Source organism: Gouania willdenowi, chromosome 3 (genome assembly GCF_900634775.1).
Source record: "Gouania willdenowi chromosome 3, fGouWil2.1, whole genome shotgun sequence".
NCBI lineage: Eukaryota > Metazoa > Chordata > Actinopteri > Blenniiformes > Gobiesocidae > Gouania > Gouania willdenowi.
In genome coordinates this window covers 39,019,031-39,031,944 of record NC_041046.1, presented here as the reverse complement: position 1 = coordinate 39,031,944, position 12,914 = coordinate 39,019,031, and positions in this window count along the sequence as shown.

Below are 12,914 nucleotides of genomic sequence, written 5' to 3'. Positions count from 1 at the left end.
AATTGCCTAAAAAAAGAAACGGGTTGTATGTAATGGGCAAAAGGTAGTTTATTTAGATTAAAAGTGGCAAAAAAGCAGTTAAAGAGTTGATTAAAAAAATTGGATAAGTGTCAAAGGACACAATAATTAAAATTAAGACATAAAGAGGCACATGTTGAGCATCACTGACAGACACTTCTATGGGATAATTTAGAATAACTGCTGTAGAAACATCCTGTTCAGTAAAATAGGGTATTTTACAATATGAATAAGTTACTTTTCCTTCTATTGATCTTCCTGTACGCATGCGTTCCCATTGTTGTTTGATAAGAGAGTTTTTTATCTTTAAAACTTGAGGCTCTTGAGAAAGATTACGTAAATCTTGCATCAGTTTCCGTCTATAGTGAGTTCATTTCCACCAGCCTGTAATTAGAAAGACAGTTTTCTGTTTTTGACCTGATATGACTAGTATTTGTATTTGATTCCAAATTTTTTTCTCCAGTTTTCATCTTTATTTACATGTGTTAACATAGTTCTTATTTTTTAATATGGACGTGTCCTGGTTTCTTTACAAAGACTTATCCACCAACACTGAGAACAGGTACACTTTAAGTTTGGGTTTTCCTAAATAACAAAAGCAAATGTATTTTATACATACAATTATTTTACTGGCTAACTTGTACACCCCCATAATAGCTGTTTTGCTACGCTACTTTTTTATCAATTTGAAGAAATTACAAACTAAATATATATTTTTTTAATTTCCAGATTTCAATGATTTTACAATCACTAACTTTTCACGATGTAAATGTGGTTAATTTAAATAAATAAAAAGTTTTTGTTTGTGCTCTAGTTCACTGGATTCACTAAAGGAAACACCAAGACTTCCAGTTAACCTTTGTATCCTATTGTAATGTAATAGAAATGGTGTGCAGTCTATAATTAGAAACATAGTTCTACAGTGGCCATGTTTACATGGGAACTTTAATTCCTCTTTAAAGCGGAATAAAAGTTAATTCCTCTTTAACCTGACCTTGTAAACACATAATTCCTAATGCTAATTTAGTTCCGAATTAAAGTTGATTCTAAATTAGATGGCTGGTTTAGTCCATTTTTAATTCCGAATTAGATAATTCCTCTTTCTTGTAAACACTTACGTTGGTTAAAGCCACTTTAAGTTAATTTGTATCATTTTGTGCTTGTGCGACTTGCGGCGATGACGCGCTGGTGACGACATAATCCAAGATGGAGGTGGCCCGGACTCCAGCCTGGACTATTTAATAAGAGCCTTAAAAGACATGGATATAATGAAAAGAGTAGATGGACGGAGGCATAAACATGCAGACTTTCACACGGACTTATTACACACACACACGGACCTCTGTAAACACAATAAACGGAACAGGCTTCAGCGGAAGGCAGGCACTAGGACCCGGAGGTGGAGTAATTACGTCCCTGTATTGGATTCACAGGCTGTAATATCACCAAGTTTATCATTTTACCTGTTGTTAGAGCTACTATCTTTACCAGGGAGCAAATATTTATTCCTGGTGATTGTTTTCCAGAGGTTTACTGGGATTTTTTTTTACCGGTGATTAGTTTCTATCTCCCTTTCGCTCCACGGTCGAAACTGAAACCGTGTGTTATTGTCGAGCTGCCGCTTCAAAACTATAATAAAAATAAAGGTGAAAACAGTTCTCATGTGTGGTGTTCTGTGTTACAGCTGACAATAAAATGGGCAAAATGTGACAAACATTAGTGAAAAAGACAAAAATGTGGAACAAAAAGAGGGAAAATGGAGGGAAACCAGTAACATTTACAGGTAAAAGTTAGTTTATTTGGATGAAAATTAGCTAATTGTGACAAACAAGTGAAAAGGGGCAAAAATATGGAACAAAAAGAGGCAGAATCTACAAAGAAAATGAAACCAGTAGTATTTATTGGGTAGAAATGTAGCTAATTTGGATGAAAAGTGGCCATAAAAATGAAAAAAAGACAAAAATTGGATAAAAGTATCAAAAAGAACTTGCAAGAATAGATAACAAATAAGAAAAAGGGCAAAAATGGAATAAAGATGAGATGGAAAAGGATAAGAGGTTAAACATTTCTCCCTTTTAAGGATTTTTAGGAGAATATTAATTAAAATGAAGACAAAGAGCCACATTTTGAGCATTAATAACTTAATAACTTCTACATTCAACTTCAATTCAACTTTATTTATATAGCACAGATTACAACAGTCATCTCAAAGCGCTTAACAAAATATCAAGTCCATAGTAAAAAAAAAAAAGAACCCAACAAGATCCACATGAACAAGCGTTTATAGGAAGAAATCCCCAGTGGAACCAGGTTCAGAGGTGGCAAACATCTGCTTCACCTGGTTGGGGTTAGTGAACAGAGGGGAAAATAGAATAGAAGGATAGACCATCTGAGTGTTCCAGACTAGTTGAGCCGTGAACCATTGATCAGTCCATCCAAGTGTTCCATGGTCACTGATAACGTAGTCGCTGGCCTGGAGAGAAATGCCAGGAATTAGTTTTAGTCCCAGTCTACCCCTGGCTGTGTTTAATGGCTGACTTGTTGTTAGATAGTATCTTAATATTCTAAATGTCTTTAATTCAAGTGGGTTTTAAATGAACACAAGTTTGAGGTAGCACCCTCTAGTGGTGGCAGTGATTTTGACAGGAGGAGAAGAACGTGGATGGATGGATCAATACATGAATTCATGATTAGATTATTTATTTATTTGTTCACTTTCATTTGGGTTTTAAGTGTTGGAGAAGAAAATAAAGTGTGGGAAAATTTTAACAATGACCTGCAGAATGTGAAGTAATTTTTTTTTGTGTGTGATCAACTTTCTATTCATGTGTGATTATTGATTTGTAGTTTAGTTATATTATGCACACATTTTATCCCACGAGTCCATTCCCCTTGTGATGGGCATATACAGGTGCTAGTCATAGAATTAGAATGTCATGAAAAAGTTGATTTATTTCAGTAATTCCTTTCAAAAAGTGAAACTTGTATATTATATTTATTCATTACACACAGACTGACACATTTCAAAGGTTTATTTCTTTTAATTTTGATGATTATAACTGACAAGTAATGAAAATCACAAATTCAGTATCTCAGAAAGTTAAAATATTCCTTAAAGGTGCAGTCTGCAACTTAAAGTAATAACAATTGCTTTTTTTTTTTTTTTTTTTTTTTTTTTTTTTTTTTTTTAAACCAGGTTTTTAGTTTTAGAATTTCTCTGGTTACCAGATCTTATAGTTGATGTCATCCCCCAAACAAAATAATAAACGAGCATACCTGAGAAACACATCCTCTACGAATTTTAATTCCGAGCTATTCAATTTAAAGTTCTGGGGCGCGTAAGCTAAGATAGCAGAGTGCAGGAAAAAAAAATAGCTTACAACACTGTCAACATAAGGACAGTAAAGCCAATGATCAATTAGAAAAGGCAAAAGATATTTCATTAATACAATGTAGAAAAAATAAAAACAAAGTTGCTCAAATCTCAAACAATTAACATGGATGAATGGGGTGGAAGCAGATACAGAATATAAAAGGCTAAACATACACAGCTGCACAACAATACACAGTGACAGTGTAATGAAAAATACAAACACAGTACACATAATCAGATACAACTAAGGTGTTTTGATTAAAACTAGTGCAATGCCCAGAAGAAGTATGTATTGCTATAAAAAATTAGACAGACACACAGCGGATCGCTGCTCTGTTCAAAACCAGGAAGTGGGTGTGGGCTCTCCAGTGATTGGCTCTGCCGCGCACGTGGCTATGGCATGCAGCGAATGGCTCTGGCGTGCACATGACTAGTGGCTCTGCTCCAGTGGTAGTGGACTATTTTATGAAATAATTCATTAACGGTACTATTGCAGTCCAAACAAATCTGACGTTGCACACCTTTGAACCAAAAGGCAGCCATGTTGAAAGTCTCAGCTCTGTCTGTCACTGAACCACAGAGATATTTAGGCCACACACACAGACAGACAGACAGACAGATTCCTTGCGTTATAGATAGATGCCCAACCCTGTTCAACAAGATATATGCATACATACACACTCACTTATACTAGCACATGGAGAATAGATTATGTGGATACTCATATTTAGTGATCACAAATTTGGTTCTTAAAGCCATTCTTTAAGTAGTTTCTTGAATGAAACAACGGTGTTGCTGTTTCTGACTATCATTGGCAAGCAGTGTTGGGCCCAACGTTACTTTTGACAGTAACTAGTACTGTAACGCAATATTTTTTAAAGAAATAACGCAGTTACCGTTACAATATGGTGCGTTTGTCCGTTACTTTGCTAGCTGCAGTGTACTTCTTGTTTACACTAGCGCTACATTTTTTTTTTTTTGTGGGACGCCGTGCCAACCACGGTAAAACAGAAGAAGCATTGTCTGCGTGTCTCTGTTTACATCACGTGCGGCAATCATGGCGAGTCAATGCAAGAGCAGGATCAGCTTCTCAGAGTGGAAATACGCGCATTATTTTACTCACCTGTCTCCAAAAGATGCATCGTTGAAGCTAAGCTAACGCTGCGATGGTGGACGTGAGGGAAGCCTCTGCACCGAAACAACAGTGTATGGATTTTAACAGACTGTGACTTTTATCCAGGGACAGATCAGCCAAACTATTGCACGGGATGTTGTTGTAAATATGCAGCCTGTCACTGCTGCTGAGTCACCGTTAACAGCAGCTCATTAGCCTGATATGTTTAGCATTGTGTAGCTGAGAAAAATGCTGTGAATTAGTTTTTCCACATTTATTTTTATAAGTATTTTCAACAGCAGAATGTGAACCTGGAATACGCACAGCTTACTTTACATTACTGTGCTAAGGCTGAAAAATTACAGTTTTAATTTTGGAGCAGCTGTTTTGTGCTTTACATGCACATCAGAGTTAGTCAAATCTTATTGCGAATGTTAATTCAGATCGCTTTCATTTATTTATTTTAGAAGGTTTTTTGTGTTTATGTTGAACATTATTGCTAGTTTTTGTACTTATGCTGTAAGGGAACATTCTAAGGCTAAACACAACCTTTTTATGATGCTGAAGCCACTTGAATTTTTGATCTTTGATTTTGAATAATATTCAGGTCGTTTTGTGTTTTATTTATTTCACAAATCCTTGTAACATTTTCTCTGGTAAATTAACTGCCATTGAAAAAAATACTTGAATGTACTGTGAATGTAAATGATTAGAAACTAGGGTTGGATACAATAACATTTCATTTATCAGAGGCTTTTATCCAAAGCAATGTTAATACAGGGGCACAGTGGATTATTATATTATTGCAGCACTGATATGAAGCTGAACGGACACAAATGACCCCAAAAAAAATTCTCCATTTTTTAATTCTAAGTAACTCAAAAGTTACTTTTTCCAGTAACGCATTACTTTCTGATGTAAGTAATTAAAATAGTAACTGAGTTACTTTGTGAATGAAGTAACTAGTAACGATAACTAGTTACTTTTTTTCAGTAACTAGCACAACACTGTTGGTAAGTTGTTCCAGCTTGTGCAACTTTCACTGAGAACATTTTGGCAAAAACTGCACTTCACATTCCTTCCTCAGTGTGGATCTAGCGCTAGTTTCAGTTTCTTTTTTTGATGAGTTCCCCTTAAACACTTGACATAAGATTTAAAAAATGTTGTTTCTCTGGGAGGGTACATATGTTAGTCACCTTTTTAATGTGTTTCTTGAAAGTCAGGGTGGAGTCTTGCACAACTTCAAGATAAATAAACTGAGTCACTAACTCTAGTTCCTCTCCATCCAAAAACACAAAGGGTCTTGTTTGATTCATTGGTATTTGTTTGTTTTTCAATTTCTTCCTGAAAGTCATGGAAACAGTCGTCTTTGAGTTAAGCATGAGGCAGCTTTTTTTGTCAGTCATGTACTTTGAGTCCTTCGATAAGATTGGAAGCAACGGTTTGGTTAGTAATACTTGGTCGATATTTCTCTAGATCTAAAAACACAGCACTGACAAATGGATTTTTGCATTTACATTATCAGCAGACACCATGTAGAAGCCACTTTAAAAAAAAAGTTTGTAGAAACAAATGGGTTTTCATTGTCTTTTTGACACTTGTATCCAAATTTTGTCCTTTAATCATTTTTGCAACTTTACATCCAAAAATACTACCTTTTGCCCAATAAATACCACTTGTTTCCTTTTGTCCCTACATTGTGCCTCTTTTTGTTTAATATTTTTGCCCTTTTTCACGATTGTTTGCGACATTTTGCCCGTTTAAGTTGCCTTTTGCAATTATATACCACCCGTTTCCGTTTTTTTTGCTCAGTTATTTGGCACTCTTGACTGCTTTTTGTCCATTTTGATCACTTTTCACTCTTTTCTTGCCATGCTTTTGCCACCTGTTATTAAATTTTTGTGACTCGCATTGGAGGCAGTTTAGAAAATGAAGAAACTTGCACCGCCCCACATAAGCCGTCTGATGGATCATGTCAAAATAATCATCCAAAAAAAAACCAAGGGACTACGCCTGAATACACCAGGTAAAATTTTAGACCCTGATTTAAAGATAGGTGTTAATATAGGCCTTTTCCAAAATGACAGAACTGCTTTCTGATTAATAGACTGGTTGACCAGGTGAGTAAAGCCAGTACCTCGGCATGCACTTTCAGGAAGTTGGAGTCAGGAATGTTGTCAAGTGGCAGCTTATGAAGCAGAACGCACAGCACATAAAGACAGAATTTCAACGCAGCTAAAAAGTTAAGACATCAGATTAATCGGCCAGGCTTTTGAACGATGTCGAATAAACGGTGATTTCTATCATCGGCAAGTCCGGCCAATAAATGCCCCTTCAATAATAAAACAGGATTTTTAAACCAGCAAATTCCATCTTTTATTTTTTGTAAGAGCTTGTAGAATACTGGTACATGGAAACAAATTAAATGTTACCCTTTATGAACACCTGGATAATTTAGCACTCATTATAGATACAATTTGTAAATAAAACGTTTCAAGCAAGTAAGGAGGAAAAGTCACCAAAAACATAAATTCTCAAGTAAAGTAGACATCAGAAAAATTACATAAGTATTGTAACAATTATTTGTACTTTGTTGCTTCAGATAAAAGTAAAAAGGTGGTTCTGAACGGGCAAAAGTCCTGGAACCATTTTGGTTTGCTCTTAATTTAATTCAAGATGCAGATTCAGCAGCTAAGCTTTGCATGATGACTCAGCAACACTCTGTGCAAACCTGGCATCTGCAGCAGGAAGCTCTCTGGCATTACCTCATTGGACTTTTACAGGCTTCTAAGAGTCAAACGAAAATTGACGACACACTGACGAGAAATAATGAAAGAAAGTGGCTTCTTCACACAAGTCACGTAGGCAGTGACACATCAGAGTTATAGATACAGACACAAGCTGAGACTAAGAACAAATGGATTGCTATAGAAACATGTAGGATAATGTGCTTTGGTTTCAGCTGCAGTAGCTACAGCTGGGTTTCCCATTTTACTTAGTAACTCATGATCATCTGATCTCATTAATCAGTCACTTATTACTGCTCATAACTTTCTCAGTATTATATGTTCATAATATATCTGTATGCATGTACATGCATAAATCTGAATTCAAATCTGTAATTTTGTTGCTTTGCTACTGTTTTTATAGCTTTTTTTAATTTTATATTCATTTATCCTCTTTTATTTCTTACTATCTCTTGCTACTGTAATTAGAAATGTTAACACTTTTGGGATAAAATTAAAAAACATGCTGGGGTAATAACAATACACAACTCATCACATGAATGCATTAAAAATGATTGGTCAAAATCTAAATATTAAAACGTTGTTACTAATTTGTATCAGAAATGTCTTTTGGAGTCACTTATATCAGGGGTTCTCAACCGAGGGATTAGGACCCCATTTGGGGATGCAGGACACTGGGAGGGGGTTGCCAGAGGCCCTTTTTACCCCTTTTCTGCAACTACATCAAACTTGCCATATTTTAACTTATTTTCATCACTTTTTCTTGCCATATTTTTTGCCACGTCATCAAATTTCAATGCATTTTCTGCAAATTTTTTCCACTTTCAGGACATTTTCAGCACTTTAAAACTCACATGTTGACCCATTATTGTCACTTTTAACCATAATTCATGGTTGTCTTTCATAATATTACATTTGATGTCTCACTATGGGATGTACGCTCTGCTGCAGACCTCAGAAGCAACTATCTCATTATAAATAGGGGAGGCGGACAGCGCAACGTCATTCAAACACCTCTTCTCACTCTGAGCACATCTCGTGTCCTAACTAGATAGCTTAACTGTCACCAGACGGATCTTATATAGCTTCTGTCGCCAAGCGCTACTAGTTTTTTGGATGCTTTTTGTTTTCTCAGTCACACCAGATCGACAACTGTGCTTACTTTGCCTCCACGCTTGGCTAGTACTGTCCACAACACCCCACCACGGCTGTTGAGTCCCGGACGTTAGAACTCCAGTTAACGGTTTGGGTCACTACAATCTTTGACATCCTCCACGACTATCAGGCACCGGTTGTTTCCTCCTTGGCTAGCGCATGAGCTAGCCGCCACGTGGTAGCACCTAGGTAACCACCGCCACTTCCTGCCTGCGCACCTGCTCGGCAGGGATGGAGGCCATGGCTCCCCACACCAGAGGGTCTGGAGACTCCCAAGCCTGACACTGTGGATGCGGGAACAAGATATCAAGCTGGGACACACTGGCCTGTGATGCACTGGTGGAGATTTACCAGTTACTGTGCGCTCGACCCTGGCAGCTCCCGCTGTGTAGGGACCTGCTGTCGCAGGATAGGGGCATGGTTTTCCACCCACACCCAGGCTTGGCCCCTGAGTGGCTCAAACTGTCAGCGGTGGGACTCTCACAGAGTGTGATTTCCACTATACCAGAGGGGACACACCCGCTTTCAGTTTCCGGTGGGAGCGATTTTTTTTCATTTCTGCAGGACCTGATTGACTAAAAGAAAGCCTTCTCCACTGTAAAAGTGTACTTGGCTGCGATCGCCGCCTGTCACGTGGGCTTTAGGGAGAAAACAGCGAGACAGAATCCACTGGTTTGCCATTTTTTATGAAGGTAGCACGCAGTCTCCTCCCCGTATCCAGACCACTGGGGCCCCCAGGGGTTCTGGCTGTGGTTCTAGAGGGATTTAAATGTCCTTGTTTTGAACTGCTGGGGGAGACAGTCCTGAAGTTTGTGTCTCTGAAAGCTGTTTTGTTGCTGGCTCTGTCATCAGCTAAGCGGGTCAGTGACATCCATGCGCTTTTGGTACACCCGTCACGCACTCCGCTCTTCCCGGGTGATGTGAGGATGATTTTGAATCCCGGCCTCCGTGCCGAGGGTGATGGGCTCATTTTTTCCTATTGACCAGAGTGAACAGAAGCTTCATATGCAGTGATCGCTTTGTGCGGTGTGTACTTACATAGACATGACAAGGAGCTTCAGGCGGAGCAATTGGCTGTTTGTCTCCTGGTTTCTGCGCCGTAAAGAGAAGCCTGTCACAACGCAGCATCTGTCACACTGGGTGGTGGAGGCGATTGCTTTGGCTTATGCAGGTCAGGATCTGCAGCCGCCTGCAGGCTTGCGCGCACACTCGATTCGGGGTTGGCGACATCCTGGGCTCTGTTTCACCAGCCAATCAGGATTGGTGTAATGAGAGAGCTTCTGAGAGAGCTAATGAGTGAGCTTCTGAGGTCTGCAGCAGAGCGTGCATCCCATAGTGAGACATCTCAATAATTTTACTCAGAGAACCGGGATTATGTGAATAACCTAAAGTTATTTTTGCCAGTTTAACCTCATTCAGGATTTTTCATGCCCATTATTTTCCAGTTTAAACCAATTGTCCCTACTTTTTAAATTACTTTACCCCTCCCTCAACTTCTGACACATTTAAAGCAATATTGACACTTTGAATGATTTTTACCACTTTTTCTGTCTGTTTTTGACCACTCTAATTTGCAACTTTTAACCAATTCCTGTGGTTTTTAAAATCACATTTGACCACCTTTTCCACCATTTTGGTCACTTTTAACCCATTTTATTACTGATTAAAACAAGGATTTCCATCTTTAAGATGACTATGGCACAAATAATAATAAACCTTCAGGATAACAGTGGCTATTATTCAGATAAATAAATGTGGTTATCACAGATTTATAGAACAATGGAGCAACATTATGCTGTCTTTATGGATGGACCCCGAAAATCTCTCCCCTTTAGTTCCCCCTTATAGATGACCCTGTGTCCACATGACTGTTCTTCAATGTTCATGTCTATGTTCAACCACCTTCAGCTACAGTGGGGGTCCCCGGTCTCTGGTACCTTTATTTTGGGAGTCGCGGGCTGAAAAGTTTGAGAACCACTGATTTATATTATATCAGTATTTAGCTTCAAACTCACATAATTTGCCTCTATATGTGAGTGTCACCTTTTTGGATATTTCAGCCAATCAGAGTTCACACATCATATGTCATCATGTCAGCCCAGTTGTTCAAATGGTGTAATTTGGGTCAAAACTATTCGGATTTTGAAATCCCTTTTTTAACTATTCAGAATCAGGTAATTAATTTTATCCCAGTTTTTCAAAGCAAAAATGGATTGAATCTGTCTGATCTAGATACAAAACTTTTAAGATTACAAAATCCAGATCGCTAGTGCTCTAAATTAGTCAGTTATGTGAAGAAACAAAAATAAAATACAAATACCTTTTAATAATATATCTTTAGACCAGTAAAAAATGGAAGGGAAAAAAAAGAAAATAACATTCCATATGCTTCAAATTCAAACTTAAAAATACACACACATTCAGCCTTTTTCTTCTTCTGTGGAATATTGCTACAAAGTGGAACAGCGCTCTGTGTGTGGTCAATGATCCACCTGAGCAGATAAAAATGAAGACAAACTGTACCTCTGACTTTCTCTCAGATTGAGAGAGTGGCTGTACATGCAGTAAGGAATGTCACTGTCAGACGCACTGTTTTTGAACAATGATTTTTGGACGTTTTTGTAAACATCAAGTTTCCATTTAGAGTTAGAATTGAACATTTGATTATGACAGCTTTTGAGAGGATTGTTTTAATTTTACCATATTGATCTGTTGTGTGAACTACTCTGTATATCTACTGCAATATTACCTGTTGCACTTGTATATATGTATACTGTATATATTTGTCCTTTATATTTATTATTATTGTTTCTGGTTTGTTTTTTGTTCTTTTTTTGTTCTTTGCACCAACTACCAAGATGAATTCCTTGTACTGTTTTTAAACTTTACTTGGTGAATAAAAACCATTCTGATGATAAATATAATTTGTTTGAACAGTTAGAATTTAATTTAAATCACATTAAACACACTATTAGGATCAGAATAATCCTGATTTTTCTTTTGGATCAGAGTTATCCAAATCCTACTAAAAAGTTTTGAACGACACAACCTGAGGTTTTGATCCAGATTAAAACCTAGATTGGATTACATGATCTAATCCGATCTCAGAATAGTTTTTGAACAACTCATTTTCAATATTTGATTCAATCCATTATCCAAAATCCAATCAGGTAACCTTTTGAACAACTGGCCTGTCAGGACTACTCCACCCTGCTCCCATAGACAGTTTTTGTGTTTGTCCAGATGTTTCTTTCCTATCACAATGAGGGGAAGCCCCTGTGTGTCACTTTGTAGATGTTTTGCTAGCTCTTGTATGTAAAATGAAATGACCTGAGTCCAGACTTGTCTGCCCTTATGTAACAGGTAGTACTTTCCCTGTATAAGGGAGGGGCATTTCCTCTCGGGAATGTCCTCCTGTGCTGTCATAGTTTTGCTTTGCTAACTGACCCTGATTTTTCTCTTGGTCAGCCATGTGAACTTGAGTAGGTGTGTGTGTGAAATGGAAATGTGAGGGTACGGTAGCACCAAGACCCATTTCAGGGGTGGGTTCCGCGTGGGTGAACTTCCATCAACAGAAGTGTCAAAGGAGCAAAGTTGAATCTGGTCACTATGAACATTTCTGGTATTGTCCCCTGTCTCAGGGTAGTCTGGTGTCTCAGGGTGGTCTTGAGCTACAACGATGTGGGTCTCAGACAACTAACTACCTCTATGCTTATGATCTTGAACAAGAACCCTATCGTCAGGCCTCACAAGAGCACCATGGGAATTCCTGTCATACAGCCTTTTGCACCTCCTTGAGGCCCCAAAACTAACGGTTTGAACTACTTGTGCTGCAGTTTTTAGATGCTGATGATGGCGGAAAACCCTTTCAAGGCTCCAGATTCTTTTCCTGCTAATTAATTATCAATAACACAATTATAATTATAATTGACCCCAACCCTGATCATCAGTAAGAAATCTTAGTGTAATTTTTGATGAGAAGCTGAAATTTGATCGCCAGTTTAGCTCAGTCATTGAAAATGGTACTCTTGATGATTTATGATTTAATAATTTTTTTCAAAGTAAAGGGTTACCTGCCATACAAGGATTTTGAAAACGTTAATCCATGCTTTTATCAACACATGTTTGGATTTCTGTAACTCACTCAATTCCAGCTTGGAACATTGGCTCTTGCACGACCTGCAGCTGGTACAGAACGCTGCTGCCCGTCTCCTCACGGGCACACGCAAACGTGATCATATTTCCCCCGTCCTGGCTTCGCTGCACTGGCTTCCAGTTACTTTTAGAATAGATTTTAAGATTTTTTTGTTTGTTTTTTAAAGGTCTTCTTAATGATTTAGCCCACCAGTACCTGACGGAACTTCTCAATGTGCCAGGACATTAAGATCCTCTGGACAGATGTTACTGGTCACCCCCAAAACCAGATATAAGAACAGAGGTGACCGAGCATTTGTGGCTCTGGAACAACTTGCCCTGGCATGTCCACTCTGTAGATCAATCGAGGTTT